This window comes from Sinocyclocheilus rhinocerous, unplaced genomic scaffold, assembly GCF_001515625.1.
Source record: "Sinocyclocheilus rhinocerous isolate Xijiao unplaced genomic scaffold, SAMN03320098_v1.1 scaffold389, whole genome shotgun sequence".
NCBI lineage: Eukaryota > Metazoa > Chordata > Actinopteri > Cypriniformes > Cyprinidae > Sinocyclocheilus > Sinocyclocheilus rhinocerous.
The window spans coordinates 430,864-448,782 of record NW_015652151.1 but is presented as its reverse complement, the minus strand read 5'-3'; the positions used below and the strand labels follow the sequence as shown (position 1 = coordinate 448,782).

Sequence of the window (17,919 nt, the reverse complement as noted above, 5' to 3'; positions counted from 1 at the left end):
CACTCACACTCACACACACACACACACACACACACACACACCTCTTTAGGTTCATTTCAGTTTTAATTTTAATTTATTTACTGTTAGTAATTCTAGTGCTTCAACTTAAAATGATTTCAGTTAGTTAGTTGTCAAGGCAGCATTTCTCATTTCTAGTTTTTATCTAATATTTATATTTTATTTTATTTTATTTCAGCTTTTTTCAATTAATAAAAATGTTTTAGTTAACAGTAGTAACCCATTAATTGTGTGTAGTGTTTTGACAAACTGGGCCCTGTTTTCAAAATGGTGCTTAAGCAATCGTAAAAAAACTGTAATAAAAATGTTTTAGTTAACAGTAGTAACCCGGGGAAATTATTTTAATTAGCAATTATTATTTTAATATTAATTTTCTGTCGCCCACGGAGGTAAAGCAGACCACTAAGGACAAATATATTTTATGTGGAATTACATTTAATGACTTTAGGTTCCAATTATGCCATTATTTTATGCTAAAATGTATTTAATGAATATTTTAATGAAAGTGTCAAGCACATCTTTAACTCTAAATTCACCTATTAATGCATGCACAAAGTGTTATATATTTATGTTAATGTTCCTCAAACATCCTGCTTTGGGTTTGTTCTGAACATTTAACTCCCCATGCAATGAATTCAGCCCAAACCACTGAACATCCACGCAGATTCAAACGTTGCAGATCTGGCAATGCAGCATTAAATTTACACAGAAACCAAGACTGAAACTTAAACTTTCCTAAAACTTTTTTGCAAGCATAGCTACTTTCAAGAAATTTAAATCTAGTTTATTTTGTGTTATTTGCATTCAATTATGCTGACAATTATGCCTGTAAAGAGCTGAAACACACTGGACTTTAAAGGGATAGTTCACCCAAAAATGACAATTCTGTCATTAATTACTCCCCTTCATGTCGTTCAAAACCCGTAAGACCTTCGTTCATCTTCAGAACACAAATTAAGATATTTTTGATGTAATCTGAGTGCTCTATGACCCTCCCATAGACAGCAACACAACTGCAATGTTCCCAAGTCCAGAAACAGCAAGGACATCGGTAAAATAATCCATGAGACATCAGCAGTTCAACCGTAATTATACGAAGCTACGAGAATACTTTTTGTGCGCAAAGAAAACAATAATAACATAATTTATTCAACAATTCTTCTCCCCTAGTTACCGTCTTCCGCCATTTTGGAGATTGATTACGATAAATTATGTTATTATTGTTTTCAAAAATCAAAAATATCTTAATTTGTGTTCCGAAGATGAACGAAGGTCTTACGGGTTTGAAACGACATGAGGGTGAGTAATTAATGACAGCATTTTCATTTTTGGGTGAACTAACCCTTTAACTAAAGAAATAGAACTAATATAAATGACATTAAACGACAATTTCTCTCCTTTAATATTAATTCTAATGCAATTTCAGCCAATGATGGATGGAATGGAGCTTCTGGTCACCCTAATAATCAATCAAAGCAACTAAAGTGTTTACTATGGAGTCCCATTTCCACCACTGAATAAAAAACTAAAGGTAATCGCGATTATTAATCAAGCAATTCAAGTCTACATTTCCCAATTCTGACATTTTTCCCACAATTGCAAGTTTATATCTCCTAATTCTGTCTTCTTTTCTCAGAATTGTGAGAAAATACATATAAATATGTGTGTATGTGTGTGTAAACATCAATATAAATGACAAACGCACATACAAAATTACTAAAAATTCAACTAAAATTCAAATGAAAACAGAAAATATAAAAATAAAAGCTAATTTAAAATATTAATAAAAGCTGTAATACTATTGTAATACTATATCTATATAATGCTTAATTTTAGTCGGCTGAAACTGGGACTAGTGTTTTATCACGACATCTGGTCATCCTATTAATTATTTCGCTTATTTCAGCTGTAAAACACTGAATGTATCAAATAATGACTTATTTGATTCATTAACAATTAATAGCAAACATGATGTTGATATCGCAATTCTGACTTTTTTCTCACAATTCTGACTTTTTTCTCGCATTTCTGACTTTTTCCTCAAAGTTTAATGATATACACTCGAGTTTATATCGCAATTCTGACTTTTTTCTTAGAATTCTGACACTTTTTCTCGCATTTCTGGCTTTTTCTCGCAATTCTGACTTTGTTTTTTCCGCAAATGTGAGTTTCTGAAATATAAACTCGCAACTGCAAATTATAAAGTCCAATTCTGAGGGGGAAAAAAAGACTATTTCCTTACTTATATCTCACACGTCTGGCTTTATAAATCACAACTGCAAAAAAGTCAGAAAAAAAGTCAGAATTCTGAGACTAAAAAGTAGCAATGTTAATTTTTGTATTCCGTGGCAGAAACAGGCTTCCATAATTTTCTGTGAGGATAATGTGATGTTCCTGCATTGATTTGATCTGCAGGAACATGTGTTTGATGCTAACAGGCCTCAAAAACATCAGCGGCGCTCAGAATCAGCCCTTATTATAAGAGAAAAGCTGAAGCATCAGACGACAGCCTATTACTGTCCGGACTGAGCCATTCTCTGCTGTAACAAGCCTGTCTCTGGTCACGACTGTGAGGACCTCACCTCTTCTGCTCCATATAACGAAGCTTAAACCACATCTGTACTTCACTGACAGCAGAATACTATGGTAAACACAAGCAGACTTTTACATTTACTGAACACAGTGTTTGAGTGTTGTGTGTGGTTTCCAGGGAATGAACATGTGGTCGCTAAGGCCCACTGAGAAATTGTTTGCACATTGCTATGTGGTTGCTAGGGTGTTCTGGGTGGTTGCTATAGCATTTCTAGGTGCTTGCTAGGGTGTTATGGGCTACTGCTAGTGCTATACAAAAAAATTGATTTGACTATTAGGGTATTCTGGACAGTTACTAGGGCATTGCTAGGTGGTTGCTATGGCATTCTGAGAGGTTGCTAGGGCATTTGTAGGTGGTTGCTAGGGTGTTCTAGGAGGTTGTTAGGGCATTTGTAGGTAGTTGCTAGGATGTTCTGACTGGTTGTTATGGCATTGCTAGGTGGTTGCTAGGGTGCTCTGAGTGGTTGCTAGGGCGTTCTGAATGGTTGCTAGGGTATTTTAGGTGGTTGCTAGGGCGTTTCGAGTGGTAGTTATGGCATTTCTAGGTGGTTGCTAGGGCATTCTGTCTGGTTGCTATAGCATTTCCAGGTGGTTACTAGTATGTTTTGGGTGGTTGCTATGGCATTGCTAGGGTGTTCTGGGGGGTTGCTATGGCATTGCTAGGTGGTTGCTATGGTGTTCTGAGAGGTTGCTAGGGCATTTGTAGGTGGTTGCTAGGGTGTTCTAGGAGGTTGTTAGGGCATTTCTAGGTGGTTGCTATGGCGTTCTGGGTGGTTGTTAGGGCATTTCTAGGTGGTTGCTATGGCATTCTGGGAGGTTGTTAGGGCATTTGTAGGTAGTTGCTAGGATGTTCTGACTGGTTGGTATGGCATTGCTAGGTAGTTGCTAGGGAGTTCTGGGTGGTTGTTGGTGCATTTTTAGGTGGTTGGTATGGCATTGCTAGGTGGTTGCTAGGGTGCTCTGAGTGGTTGCTAGGGCGTTATGAATGGTTGCTAGGGTATTTTAGGTGGTTGCTAGGGCATTCTGTCTGGTTGCTATAGCATTTCTAGGTGGTTACTAGTATGTTCTGGGTGGTTGCTATGGCATTGCTAGGGTGTTCTGGGGGGTTGCTATGGCATTGATAGGTGGTTGCTATGGTGTTCTGAGAGGTTGCTAGGGTATTTTAGGTGGTTGCTAGGGTGCTCTAAGTGATTGCTAGGGCGTTCTGAGTGGTTGCTAGGGTGTTTTAGGTGGTTGCTAGGGCGTTCTGAGTGGTTGCTCACTGGTCCAAGTCAAAAGAGCTCACCAGCTGTATCTGTTCATGCAGGAACTCATTCATACAATTATCAAATTCACACTGTGACCATAAACAGTTTTCTCGAGCTCTAGCAGACAGACGGCAGCACTTTAGACAGGATGGCGTCACATTTAAAGCTGCTGTCCTGCAGGGTCTGGTCTGGTTCACAGGCGGGTCAGACTCTTACATATCGCTGATTTGACTCGAATGGCAGGAGACTCGTCAGAGTAGATGCTGTTTCCCACCAGTCCCACAGACTTCCCCCGGAACACATAGTCTTTATTGGTCTTCAGGCCATCAACTGTAAACCTGAGCGAAGAAGAAAACTAGCTTTAATAGGAGTAATGACCATATGCACGATTACTTCCTGGTTTTAGATAAGCCAGGTCAGTCATTTCCGGTCAACTGTACTGTGCCGTAAGGGGAGCGCACTTTGCTTGTCTAAGAGGACCAATCGACCACGTATACCGTTTCAGGAATGGCAAACGCGAGTGTAAAATTAACGCGAGTGAATCCGTTAAATCATGCCGCAAATCATTGCTATGATTGACCGTGATAACGGAACGAAATGTCTGACAAGCCGATGTCAAAATAGAGCTGTGCATTAAGTGATTCAGACTAAATTCAGAGTAACAAAACTACAGCAGTCACAAGTGTTGGCTGAATATATTTAGCAGCTTACAGCTAAAGATTAAACTTAAACAATGTAGTTATTAAATTAAATCTAAAAAATATTTCAAACTATTGAATGCATTATTTAATTGTCATGCCATTAATATTCAACTTATTTAATTTGTATTTAACTATATAGATATTTAAATAGCCTAATTCACCATTATATGCTGTTGTCTGGGCTTATTTAGCCTATTTATTTTTTTAAATGACAAGTGACTTTGTGACTTCCTGCACTTGCTATACTTTATACTTTGTGGTAAAGTAAGTACTAAAATCTGTCTATTGACCCAAAAATGAGAACTAGCTGTTAATTTACTCACCCTCAGGCCATCCAAGATGTAGGTGACTTTTTTATTCAGTAGAACAGAAAAGAAGATTTTTAGCTGAAACTGTGGTTTTTGGTGATTCATAAAATGCAAGTCAATGGCTACCGGCACTTTAAGAGTCAAAAAAACATATCAGGCAACACAGAATTAATACCAGTGACTCCTGACGATATATTGAGGTCTTATGAAGCGAAACGATCGGTCTGTGCAAGAAACTAAACATTATTTACAGCATTATCATCTGTAATCCAAAGCCTCAGACAAACGGTCCGGAGTGATGTCCGGTTCACGAACGAATCATTCTGAATCGGTTCTTTTTAGTGAACTAGATGAACCAGTTCAAATCAGATCAAATCAAAACTCACTTTCAGACGCCTGACAGTCCCTACAATTGGAAATGAGCCAAAATACTGCCGTATTCACCATTATATGCTGTTGTCTGGGCTTATTTAGCCTATTTATTTTTTTAAATGACAAGTGACTTTGTGACTTCCTGCACTTGCTATACTTTATACTTTCAGTGTGGTAAAGTACTAAAATCTGTCTATTGACCCAAAAATGAGAACTAGCTGTTAATTTACTCACCCTCAGGCCATCCAAGATGTAGGTGACTTTTTTATTCAGTAGAACAGAAAAGAAGATTTTTAGCTGAAACTGTGGTTTTTGGTGATTCATAAAATGCAAGTCAATGGCTACCGGCACTTTAAGAGTCAAAAAAACATATCAGGCAACACAGAATTAATACCAGTGACTCCTGACGATATATTGAGGTCTTATGAAGCGAAACGATCGGTCTGTGCAAGAAACTAAACATTATTTACAGCATTATCATCTGTAATCCAAAGCCTCAGACAAACGGTCCGGAGTGATGTCCGGTTCACGAACGAATCATTCTGAATCGGTTCTTTTTAGTGAACTAGATGAACCAGTTCAAATCAGATCAAATCAAAACTCACTTTCAGACGCCTGACAGTCCCTACAATTGGAAATGAGCCAAAATACTGCCGTATATCTGATCCTGTGATGAATGAACTGATTCAGCGCTCCAGTTCCTCCAACAGTCACTGAACTGAGCAAACAGTTCGACTCGAACCGAAGACCGATGAGCCGCTGATATGCGCATGTGTGAACCGAGAGCTTGAATCCAAATTCCAAATCAAAGTTTTTAGGTTTCTCACTGTTTATGTAAAAAGGTGAGCTGATGAAGACTAGTTTATTCACTTTATATGCTTTAGACATAAAACATCCATGTCTCACATCATTATTGGGTGCTTTAATAATATAATTGTGTATTACATCATTGCGTAAATGAAATAAAGAATTGAACGGATTTTTCCCGTTTGCCTGAGGCTCTGGATTACAGGTAATAATGCTGTAAATAATGTTTAGTTTCTTGCACAGACTGATTGTTTCGCTTCATAAGACCTCAAAACATCGTCAGGAGTCACGGGTATTAATTTTGTGTTGCCAGCTGTGTTTTATTTTTGACTCTCAAAGATCCGGTAGCCATTGACTTGCATTTTATGAATGACCAAGGACCACGGTTTCAGCTAAAAATCTTTTTTCACAGGTCTACTTTTTAAAATTTATTTGTTATTATTGTTAATGAGTTACTTTTGTAGTCTATTTGAAGTAAAATTCATGTCACAATATCTTAAAGATTTGATGTTAACTGATTGGGAAATTCAAATGAACTAAAAACGAACAATTGCTTTACGCCGAATTGCCGCTATTTGAAAGTGAAAGTAAAATGCGCAGGCAGCTTGATCAACTCGATTAACCGGTGGGAAAATTTCCTCACCATCACAACCCTAAAGCACATTGTACATTTATCATGTTAAAAAAAAAAAAAAAAAAGTCATCTTCATCTTGTATTGCCTGAGGATGAGTAAATTAACAGCCCATTTTCATTGTTGGGTGAACTATCCCTTTAATTGCCTCTTAAACAGGATACAAGAAGAGACCTGGTTTTAGTGATGGGCTTATTGTTGATGGTCTTCCACTGTCCACTTCCAACCTCACTGTAGTACAGATAGTATCCCACAATGCCCTCTGTTATTTTGGGCTCCTTCCACTGCAGCAGGACTGAGCTGTTGGTGTCTCGGATGGGCAGGACGCCGTGTGGCGGAGTGGGAACTCCTAAAACACCAAAAAAACAAACCCACAATCAGCTGTACTGGTTTACATACACACTTGTAAAAAAGAAGTGTACTTTAAAAAGATAATTCACCCAAAAATGACAATTCTGTCATCATTTACTCACCCTCCACTTGTTTCAAAACTGTATGTTTCTTTCTTCTTCTGAACACAAAAGAAGATATTTTAAAGAATGTTTGTAACTAAAGAGTTTAAGGTAGCCATTGGCTTCCATAGTATTTTTTTTTTCAAAAGTATGGAAGTCAATGGCTACCGCCAACTGTTTGGTTACCAAAATTGATCAAAATATCTTTTTTGATTAATCCAAAAGCTGAAAGAAATGCATACAGGTTTGGAACAACTTGAGTGTGAGTAAATAATGACTCTATTTTTATTTTATGTGCACTGTTTCTTTAAGAAAATGGTCACCTAGCGGTTGTCCCAGAGAGAGACGGGTTCGCTGATGCCGTACTTGTTGACAGAACGAACACGGTAAGTGTACGACTTTCCCTTCTGCTAGTCGAACGCAGCGAATCTCGTAGACAGAACGGTCATGTCCATACTGGCCAGCCAGCTCTCCTTCCCTGTTAGGGACTGAAATAAGCAACAATCAAAACATTCATCTTTACATTAATGTATTGTTATTTATTATTTATCCAAACTGACTTACAGTACATTCAAGCTAAACATTTTGCCAGTATGTGTGTTCATTGAATCAACTCTATTTCTGTCTAAATTCTGGTCTGTATATGTTTTTTATATGTAATTTTAATTCTAATCTATAAATTACACAAAGTAAAGAAACAAAACAAAACACCAGCCGTACTGGTTTACATACACACTTTCTAATTTATGCAAGTGCAATTTATAGTTAAAAAAATAATTTCTATCTAATTTTTGGTGTGTATATTAACTTTTGTATATATAATTTACGTAAGTGCAATTTATAGTTAAAAAATACATGAATAAAATCCAGAAATTAGACAGAAATAGGTTTTTGCTGGTATGTGTGTTCCCTTTGAATTTCTATCTAATTATTGTTCAATATATTATTTTTGTATATATAATTTATGCAAGTGCAATTTTATAGGTAAAAAATAAAAAAATAAAATTGCATATAAAAATAAACAGACCAGAAATGAGTTATTTTGATAAAAAAATTAAAAAGTAAAAAATTAAATTACATAAAAAAAAAGAAATACAGACCAAAAATTAGACGGAAATAGTTTTTTGCCAATATGTGTGTTCTTCAGGAATTTCTATTATTAATATATATATAAATAAAATAAATAAATAAATAAATACACTTGCATAAAGTTGAAAAAAAAAAATCACACCAGCCATACTGGTTTATGTGTATACACTTACTACTTTATTCAAGTTCAATTTATAGTTAAAAAATAAAATTTTATATATATATGAAATTATCATATATATCATATTATAAATTCATATATATTCCAGAAATTAGACATAAATAGGTTTTTGGCAGTTTTTGTGTCGCCTAGGAATTTCTGTCTAATATTACATATATTTTGTATATATAATTTTATGTTTTAACTATAAATTACACTCGCACAAAGTAGCAAGTCTCTATGAAGATAAAGCATTGCAATATCCTGTATAGTAACACGTGCCCCGTGGTAAATGGGAATTTTAATCTTTTTCATATATATGTATTTCTGCCCCCACAATTTCAGACGATCCCGATGAACTAGACAGTTTTATTATGGTTCTTCTTATAAAAAGTGCAATAAAGTGTATGTCCTGTGGCAGTGTGCGCTTTCTCCTGCTCATTACAGAGTCGGCGAGCGGCTGGAGCTCTTTCTTGTGCCTGATACTGGGCGATTCGACCTCCTCTGCTCTGTGAACAAATCACTCCGAGCACTTTTACACTGTGAGTCACGACGAGATGATCTGAAACTTGAAAACTGCCCTCGAAAACCAGAAGGATCTTGACCTTTTCCAGTGCTGGAAGCCACAGACATCAGAAACCGAGGAGCTAAACTTTAAAACTGCTTTTTGTGTTAAGCCTCTTGGGGCATTTTATTTGCTCTGTAGCATCTACCAAGTTCATTTAATGTCTGCTAGGGTTACTGGATTTGCACAGAATGCAGACGTGCATACAGATAGTGATGCAATGCAACTATACTAGAATGCATTTTAATAATCATAGTTGCAGTTGAATGCTTGCAGTGTTGACAGCTAAACTTCAGTGTCCAACAGTGAAGATGACGTAATGTAGTTTTTTATTCTTGTAACAGGCAGAGCAATGCTGCTTGCAACAGCAATGTCATAGTTCGATTCCCAGTGAAAGAATATACTGTAAAGGACATAACTTCAAATGTTATAATTAAAAAATAATTATTAGGATGATTAGGATAAGTTTTCATATACTGAACCTATCCAGTGTTTTTATTGTTAACTAAAACAATTAAAAATCATTTACGACAAGTGCAAAAAATTTAATTAAATGTAAGAAATAAAATAAAATAAATAAAATAAATAAAAATAAATATATCAGATGAAAAATGTAAACTTAAAAACTAGAGATGCTGTGTTGGCAACTAACTGAAATAAATCAAATTAAGCTGAAGTACTTTAAAATTATAAATTAAAATGATTAATAACAACGAACTAAAATAAAATTACTAAAACAAACTGAAATAAAAAACTTAAAAACATAAAAATAAAACTTACTTCAAAAATAAGTAAATATTAGATTATAAAAATGTAAATAAAAAAAAACATATAGAGTGTGTAGGCAATTAACTGAAATAAGATTAAGTTGAAAATTACTAATACTGTAATAAAAATGTAAAAAATAAAGCAAAGCAGAATTTTTTAAAGACAAAAACCAATAAAATAATGACAAAAGCACATAATAAAATTAGCAAAACAAACTCTAAAAATAAAAACAAATTCAAAATAATATTAATATAAAAATATAAAATATATAAAAAATATAAATTAATTTAAAATACAAATAAATACAATTGATCATAAATAAATTAAGTATTATTTATAGTAAATAAATAATATTAAGATAACACTGAACCCATCAAACCCAACATTTACATTTGTACATTTATTCATTAATATGCTTTATCCAAATCAACTTACAATTGTGGAATAAAACAAGCCAACAAACCAGCTCTGTCCAACTAACTCAGCTTTGGGTTGCTAGTTTGTATAACTGAGCACCTAAAAATGTTGTGCATGGATTGCAAACATGCCTACATCTAGTCTAAAGAGACGATTCGGTCTGCTCAAAGTCACACAAGCAAACCGAAGCAACATCTCAGAAAAACAGCAAGTGCTTCGAAGTGGAAAGGAAACGCATTATGCGGCCCTCACATAACACGGATGAGCTGCATTTAGGTCTCGGTGCTTTTAATGAACTGTTCGCTTTGCACCTGCTGCCTGCCACCCAGGATACAGCCTTCACAGTCTCTAATTAGCCAGCTAGTCAAAGTGCAGCATTAATTTGGCTCGGTGTGTAAAGCCAACGCAACTGTAAGGCCTGCAGTCGAGGGTAAAAACGACAAGCGCAAGAGCGCAGGAGCCCGCAGGGCCGGTCTTAATGAGCTGAACTGCAAGCAGTGCGTGGGACGAAGGTCAACTCTCACCCGCTCCACGGAGTAGGTGAGAGGCTCTCTGCCCCGCGGATCCGGTTCAGTCCAGCTCAGCACGGCGTAGGTGTCGCTAAGCTCACAAACGCGCACATCGGTGGAGGGGAACGGCACTCGGATTTGACCTGTGGACGGCAAAGAGGAGAGACTGAGAACGGTGCAGAACACTGGCAACATACAGCATGCCGAAAAAAGAGCAGGAGAGCGAGGGACTCATGGAGAACGGGTAAAGACATGGTCACACTAGACCAGGGTTATTATTGTTAACTAGAGCCATAAAAACATTTAATTACTAGAAATACAATAAACATTAACTGAAATAAAGATATAAAAAGTTATAATCTAAAATAATAAAACAATATAATATATAAATATAATATTGCTAAGTATAAAAAGGCAACATTTCTCATTGTTATTCAGTCTACACTGAAAAAAAATTATACTAAATTTTTTTAAGGTAAGTGGTTGCAAACAATTTATTTTAGCTACATTTAAAAAAATAAAAACATGTTGAAACTTTGTCAACTAAATTTGTTTATTTAAATGTAGCTAAAATAAATTGATTGTAACCACCTACCTTAAATTTGTTTTGTAAATTCAATTAATCACTTTTTTCAGTGTGTTTTGAGATACTAAAATAACTAGATATACTAGATATATAATAACTAAATATAGTAAAACTAACAAATACAAATTAATACAAAATATACATACAAAAAACAATAAAATTACCATAACTTTAACTAAAATTAAAGTGAAAACTGAAAATATAAAAATAAAAACTATTTCAAAATATTAACAAAACCTGTAATAGTATATAATTGATATTAAAATAACATTGCACAACAAGGCAATACAAACTATTTTTCACTAAATATGGGTTAATACAACATAAAACAAACTTGTCATAGCAAAATAAATTGACATTAAAATTTATTTTCAAGGACATATATTTCACCTGATCAAAGACAATATTTTACGACAAAAAACAATAAAATTACCATAACTTTAACTAAAATTAAAGTGAAAACTGAAAATATAAAAATAAAAACTATTTCAAAATATTAACAAAACCTATAATAGTATATAATTGATATTAAAATAACATTGCACAACAAGGCAATACAAACTATTTTTCACTAAATATGGGTTAATACAACATAAAACAAACTTGTCATAGCAAAAAAAATTGACATTAAAATTTATTTTCAAGGACATATATTTCACCTGATCAAAGACAATATTTTACTTGTAATATTTCCCCCCACATCTTTAGTGAAAGAAAAATGGCAATAATAAGAATAAATAAATAAGAATAAAAAAAATCGAAATAAATATAAATAAAAAATTTATTAATTTGTGAAATGACAATGTTTTAATGTTTTTAATGTTATTCTTACAACAGACTTGTTCAGTAAATCATAGATAAATATTCCCAAAACAAAACATGCATAAATATAATGGTTTTTATTTTAGAATTAGTGGCTTCTTAATGCATTTCCAAGTAGGACCAAGAAAATAAATCATCAGTATGCTTACTAAAATACTGTTTTGTATCAACCCTTCAGATCCACTGTAGAAAAAACTGTACTAGGCACCTATTTTTAAATAAATATGGGATAAAACAACATAAAACACTCTCAAATTTGTCATAGCAACCAAGTTTGCAATTAAAATATATTTTCAAGGACATTTAGGACATCAGTACTTGACATCAGTATTTGACCTGCAATATTTTTCTCATCATGTTTTCGTGAAATAAAAATAATAATAAATTATAAAAATTCAAAACTTTTGAAATGACAATGTTGCACAAATGCAATAGTGAGTTTAAATTTTTTTTTTTAAATGTACAACAAACTTTTTCAGTAAATCATAGACAAATATTGCCAAAACAAAATATGCATAAACAGTGCTTCCAAGATGCATGAAGAAAATATATCATCAATATGAATGCATTAAGGGTTAAGCATTTTGATGCATTTTTATGTATGGCTTCGTCACTAAACTGTACTGAAATCAATTGACAGTCAGTTAGGATGCTTCCTTAGAAGACAGCTGCCTATGTAGATCACAGACAGCAAGGCAGCTCACTAGAGTTTGGAACAGAGCTCATTTATCTAGTGATGAGGATGCATGCAATGTAGATTAGAGTTAAACTACTGGTTTGCATTGGAAAATCTTGCTGCTCTATACATTTCTATGCATGAATGCAAAACACACACACACACACACTCTGCAGTACTCGGTAAAACCTCTCGTGGTTTATAAAGAACAGGTTCATGTCGGCTCTTTACATCTCCTCATAATGGCCCACGAGTCCCTGGTGTTGCCATGGCATTTAGCAGCACAGCATACGACATTTTAATCTTTGAGCTTCAGAGACATATCATCATCTTTTTAATGCTGAGTGCCAATAAAACTGCCTCAGTCTTTATAGGTATTGCCGTACAAGGGAGCGCAGACCACCTGTGAATGCTTTATATGAGATCTGCCCTCTAAAACAGAGCAAATTCATCATCATAACTGTCCGCCGTACATTTTTTAGGGTGGTTAATTCGTGAAAAAGAAATATGTCTCAGAAGAGACGGCAGGAGCAACAAATCTATAGTTTAAGGGTGAATCTCACAAATATTGTCAAGAATGTGTTCAGGTCATGTTTCCCTTTAAAATCAAAGAACAGAAACATTAAACTTTGCATAAAGAAAATTAAGCATTGTGAAATTATTTACATGACAATTGAGCTCATTTTCCCCTTAAATTCTCATGTAATGTATTCCGCAAGATTATTATCGTATCGTAAAAAAACATTTTCATTACTTGAAATAAATATTAGCTGGAATAAAATACAACGGAATAATAATAATAATAATAAAAATACTATATAGACATATAAAAATAGAAATGACAAACACACTAAAATTACTAAAATTTTAACTAAACTGAGTTGAAATGAAATGAAAACTGAAAATATAAAAATAAATATACTAATAACATAAAATACCAATAAAAACTATAATAGAAAATCAATAATACATAAACAAAACTAGTATCATAACATATAATAATATAATATTTAATTTTAATTTTTTTATTTTAAAATGTTCATTATTCTTAATGGAGAATCTTATTAGATTAGATCCCTACTGCAATATTTATTTTTCTTATTTAAATTAGAATTGATGGCAACAAAAACTGCCATTTTACATACATTTTATATAAATAAATGTATTTATTTTTTAGGGCTGTCAAAATTAACGCGTTATTAACGTAAATTCATTTTAACGGCACTAATTTTATTAACGCTTAGCGCTTTCAGTTAAAACAGATATTATGTTGCTTCTCTAATTTTACATGCAAGTATAGCCGAAATCACAGCACAGCTATTGTCTTTATCTTATGTGTACAGAGAGGCAAACAAATGTAATAATAAATAATAAATGTACATTTTGCATTTTCAGAAGAAGTGAGCTGCCCTGTCCTGCAAATAATGCGAACAGGCTTGTGTAAGTAAACTGCTCAGGGCAAAGAAAGAGAAGTAATGGGAACCTGGTATTTCATTGTTCTCATGTTCATGTGTCTTTGAAAAACCTCTATGACCTCTGAAACATGTCTACTCTTCATGCTCTATGTTGAGTATGGGTTCACTAATAATAAACATATATTTGCATAAAGCATCCATATTTGTCCATGCCCTTGTTGATTAGAGTATTGAAAACTTAATTAAAAAGTACTTAAATTGTATTACTTTTTATTACTTAAAAAGTATTAATTTAAGGTACATTTAGAACAGATAAAAAGGTGCGATTAAGTTGTGATTAATCACGATTTAACTCATGACAATCATGCGATTAATCGCGATTAAATATTTTAATCGATTGACAGCCCTATTATTTTGACATTACAGTAATTATAATAAAGGTTTACTTAATTGTTATGAACATAATGTTACAATAAATAAAATCTTTATGGTCTTAAAATACCGTAGGCTTTGTTTCTTTCTCAAAGATTTTGGCTCAAAGATTTGGCCTTTTTTTTTTTTTTTAACTTGAAAAAATTAAGTACAATATCAGAGGTAAGGGGGAATCTTTTTTTGAAAAATGGCAACAATTTATCATATTCTTTAATGATTTACAAACCTTCGACATGAATTGAGTGGAGGTATATAGGTATAGGTACCTTCTTTTTAAACTATAATTTCGATTATGATATGCATGTATTTTTTTTTCTTCTTTCTCCCCTCTTCAGATGTCATTTTGTTCTAATTGGGGATTGCTCTGTTGGGGCTGGGTAGGATTGTATATGGTGGGTGGGGTGGTATAAAATGTAAAAATGTAATTTGCAACAAAAAAAAAATTCTATGACAAAAAATTTTTTTTTAATATATTTAATTTCTGTTTATTTTACTATTTTCCCCTAAAATTCTCATGTATGCAATGCACCCTGCAAGGTTATTATCGTTAACTAAGACTAAAACCATAAAAAAAACATTTTCATTAATATACTAAAATACCATTTCTTTTTTCTTTTGATGTTGGTCACCGACGTGACTCGGAGTGACCGACTGAAAGGGAACGTCTCGGTTACGTATGTAACCCTCGTTCCCTGAAGGAGGGAACGGAGGCGTCACGTCCCGTCGCCACGGCTACTGTACCACCCCTGAGCGGCCGGGTCACCGGCTCGGCTCCTCAGCGAAAAATCAAGGATATTAAAGTTAACTAAAACAAACTAAAAATTTTCATTACTTGAAATAATATGCTGTAAACAGTAACTGAAATATAATATACAAATTTTGTATTTCAGCTTGTTGCCAAGGCAAAGTTTTTTCATTTTAAATAAGTTTAACTTGATATACTAAAATAACTAAAACTAAAACTGAATAAAAAAATTAATGTCAGCCTTTAAGCCGGAGACAGGCTGACGTCATAGCTTTTGCATCTCTTCTTGCTAGGCGCAGAATACTGTTATCTTGGACCTCCCCTAAACTCCCGTCTATTTCAGTTTGGCTCAAAGATTTGGTCTTTTTTTAAAACTTGAAAAAATTAAGTACAATATCAGAGGTAAGGGGGAATCTTTTTTTGAAAAATGGCAACAATTTATCATATTCTTTAATGATTTACAAACCTTCGACATGAATTGAGTGGAGGTATATAGGTATAGGTACCTTCTTTTTAAACTATAATTTCGATTATGCTATGCATGTATTTTTTTTTCTTCTCTCTCCCCTCTTCAGATGTCATTTTGTTCTAATTGGGGATTGCTCTGTTGGGGCTGGGTAGGATTGTATATGGTGGGTGGGGTGGTATAAAATGTAAAAATGTAATTTGCAACAAAAAAAAAATTCTATGACAAAAAGAAAAAAAAATTATATATTTAATTTCTGTTTATTTTACTATTTTCCCCTAAAATTCTCATGTATGCAATGCACCCTGCAAGGGTATTATCGTTAACTAAGACTAAAACCATAAAAAAACATTTTCATTAATATACTAAAATACCATTTCTTTTTTCTTTTGTTTTTAGCATGAAACGTGACTCAGAAATGTTCTTGACCATTTTTGTGAGATTCAACCCTACAGTGTGATTTGATGCAATGAAATATCACATGATAAAGAATATAACCGCAATGTACAGTAAACCTGAGCTCGTCTGTGAGTGTAGAAGCATGTATTTCTTCTTATCTCTCCACTTGACTGCATCAGTGTGAACTCAGGAGCGCTGTGATCTACTCACCCTCCAGCTGGTCCTTAGTGATCACAATCTCTCTGCCGCGCTCCACCTTCACCACTGACAGACAGAGACGAGAGGAAAGCAGAAGATCAGAGATACAGACGGATGCTGCTAGTATCATAGAAAAGACTTTATTCAGAACTCATGTAGACGCTCTTACTCGTAGTCCTGCTGGGCTCCAGGGGGTCAGAGGTCAGGAAGGGGCCGGTGAGTTTAAACGGGCGGCCCACGGCTGCCTGGTTGACTGCGCAGACGCGGAACTGATACATTGTGTTTTCCTTCAGTCCCATGACGGGATACTGACACTCTCTGTGGATGACAGCATTACAGCGTTCCCACTTCCCAACACCGATGTCACACCTACACGACGGAGAAGAGACTGTGAGCATGTTCAGAAGTTATTGTAGGAGAATTTTAAACATGATATAGCTTCAGACTAATGATTTATTTGTAGTTGCCGTTGAAATCAAGCAGAACACCTTAGCAATCATTTAAGCAACAGCATAATAATGCATTAAAAACTACTCGGAACAACTGAGCACCCTCTAGCAACGCCCTAGCAACCACTCAGAACAATCAAACATTATAACAATGCATAAAAAACTACTCTGAATATTTGAGCAATTCCCCTAGCAACGCCCTAGCAACCACTCAATGAACAGCATAACAATGCATTAAAACCACTCAGAACTTTTGAGCATCCCCCTAGCAATGCCCTAGCAACCACTCAGAAGACCCTAGAAACAGCATAGCAATGCATTAAAGACCACTCAGAACTTTGCAACCCCTAGGAACACCCTAGCAACAGCATAGAAATGCATTAAAGACCATTTTGAACTTTGTAACCCCAATGCTTTAAAAACACTCCAAATATTTGAGCATCCCTTAGCAACGCCCTAGCAACCACTCAAAACACACCGGCCATAGCATAGCAATGCATTAAAACCACTCAGAACGTTTGAGCATCCCCTTAGCAATGCCCTAGCAACCACTCAGAAGACCCTAGAAACAGCATAGCAATGCATTAAAGACCACTCAGAACTTTGCAACCCCTAGCAACCACTCAGTACACCCTAGCAACAGCATAGAAATGTATTAAAGACCTCTCATAACTTTGCAATACCCTAGCAACCACTCAAAACACTCAATGAACAGCATAACAATGCTTTAAAAACACTCCAAATATTTGAGCATCCCTTAGCAACGGCCTAGCAACCACTCAAAACACACCGGCCATAGCACAGCAATGCATTAAAACCACTCAGAACTTTTGAGCATCCCCTTAGCAATGCCCTAGCAACAACTCAGAAGACCCTAGAAACAGCATAGCAATGCATTAAAGACCATTTTGAACTTTGTAACCCCTAGCAACAGCATAGCAATGCATTAAAGACCACTCAGAACTTTGCAACCCCTAGCAACCACTCAGTACACCCTAGCAACAGCATAGAAATGTATTAAAGACCTCTCATAACTTTGCAATGCCCTAGCAACCACTCAAAACACTCAGTGAACAGCATAACAATGCTTTAAA

At 34.6% G+C, this 17,919-nt stretch overlaps 1 pseudogene; it reads right to left on the bottom strand.

The window, feature by feature from the left end:
- The window catches only part of LOC107713851 (myomesin-3-like), a 67,706-nt pseudogene that overhangs the window by 24,328 nt on the left and 25,459 nt on the right, over window positions 1-17,919 (bottom strand).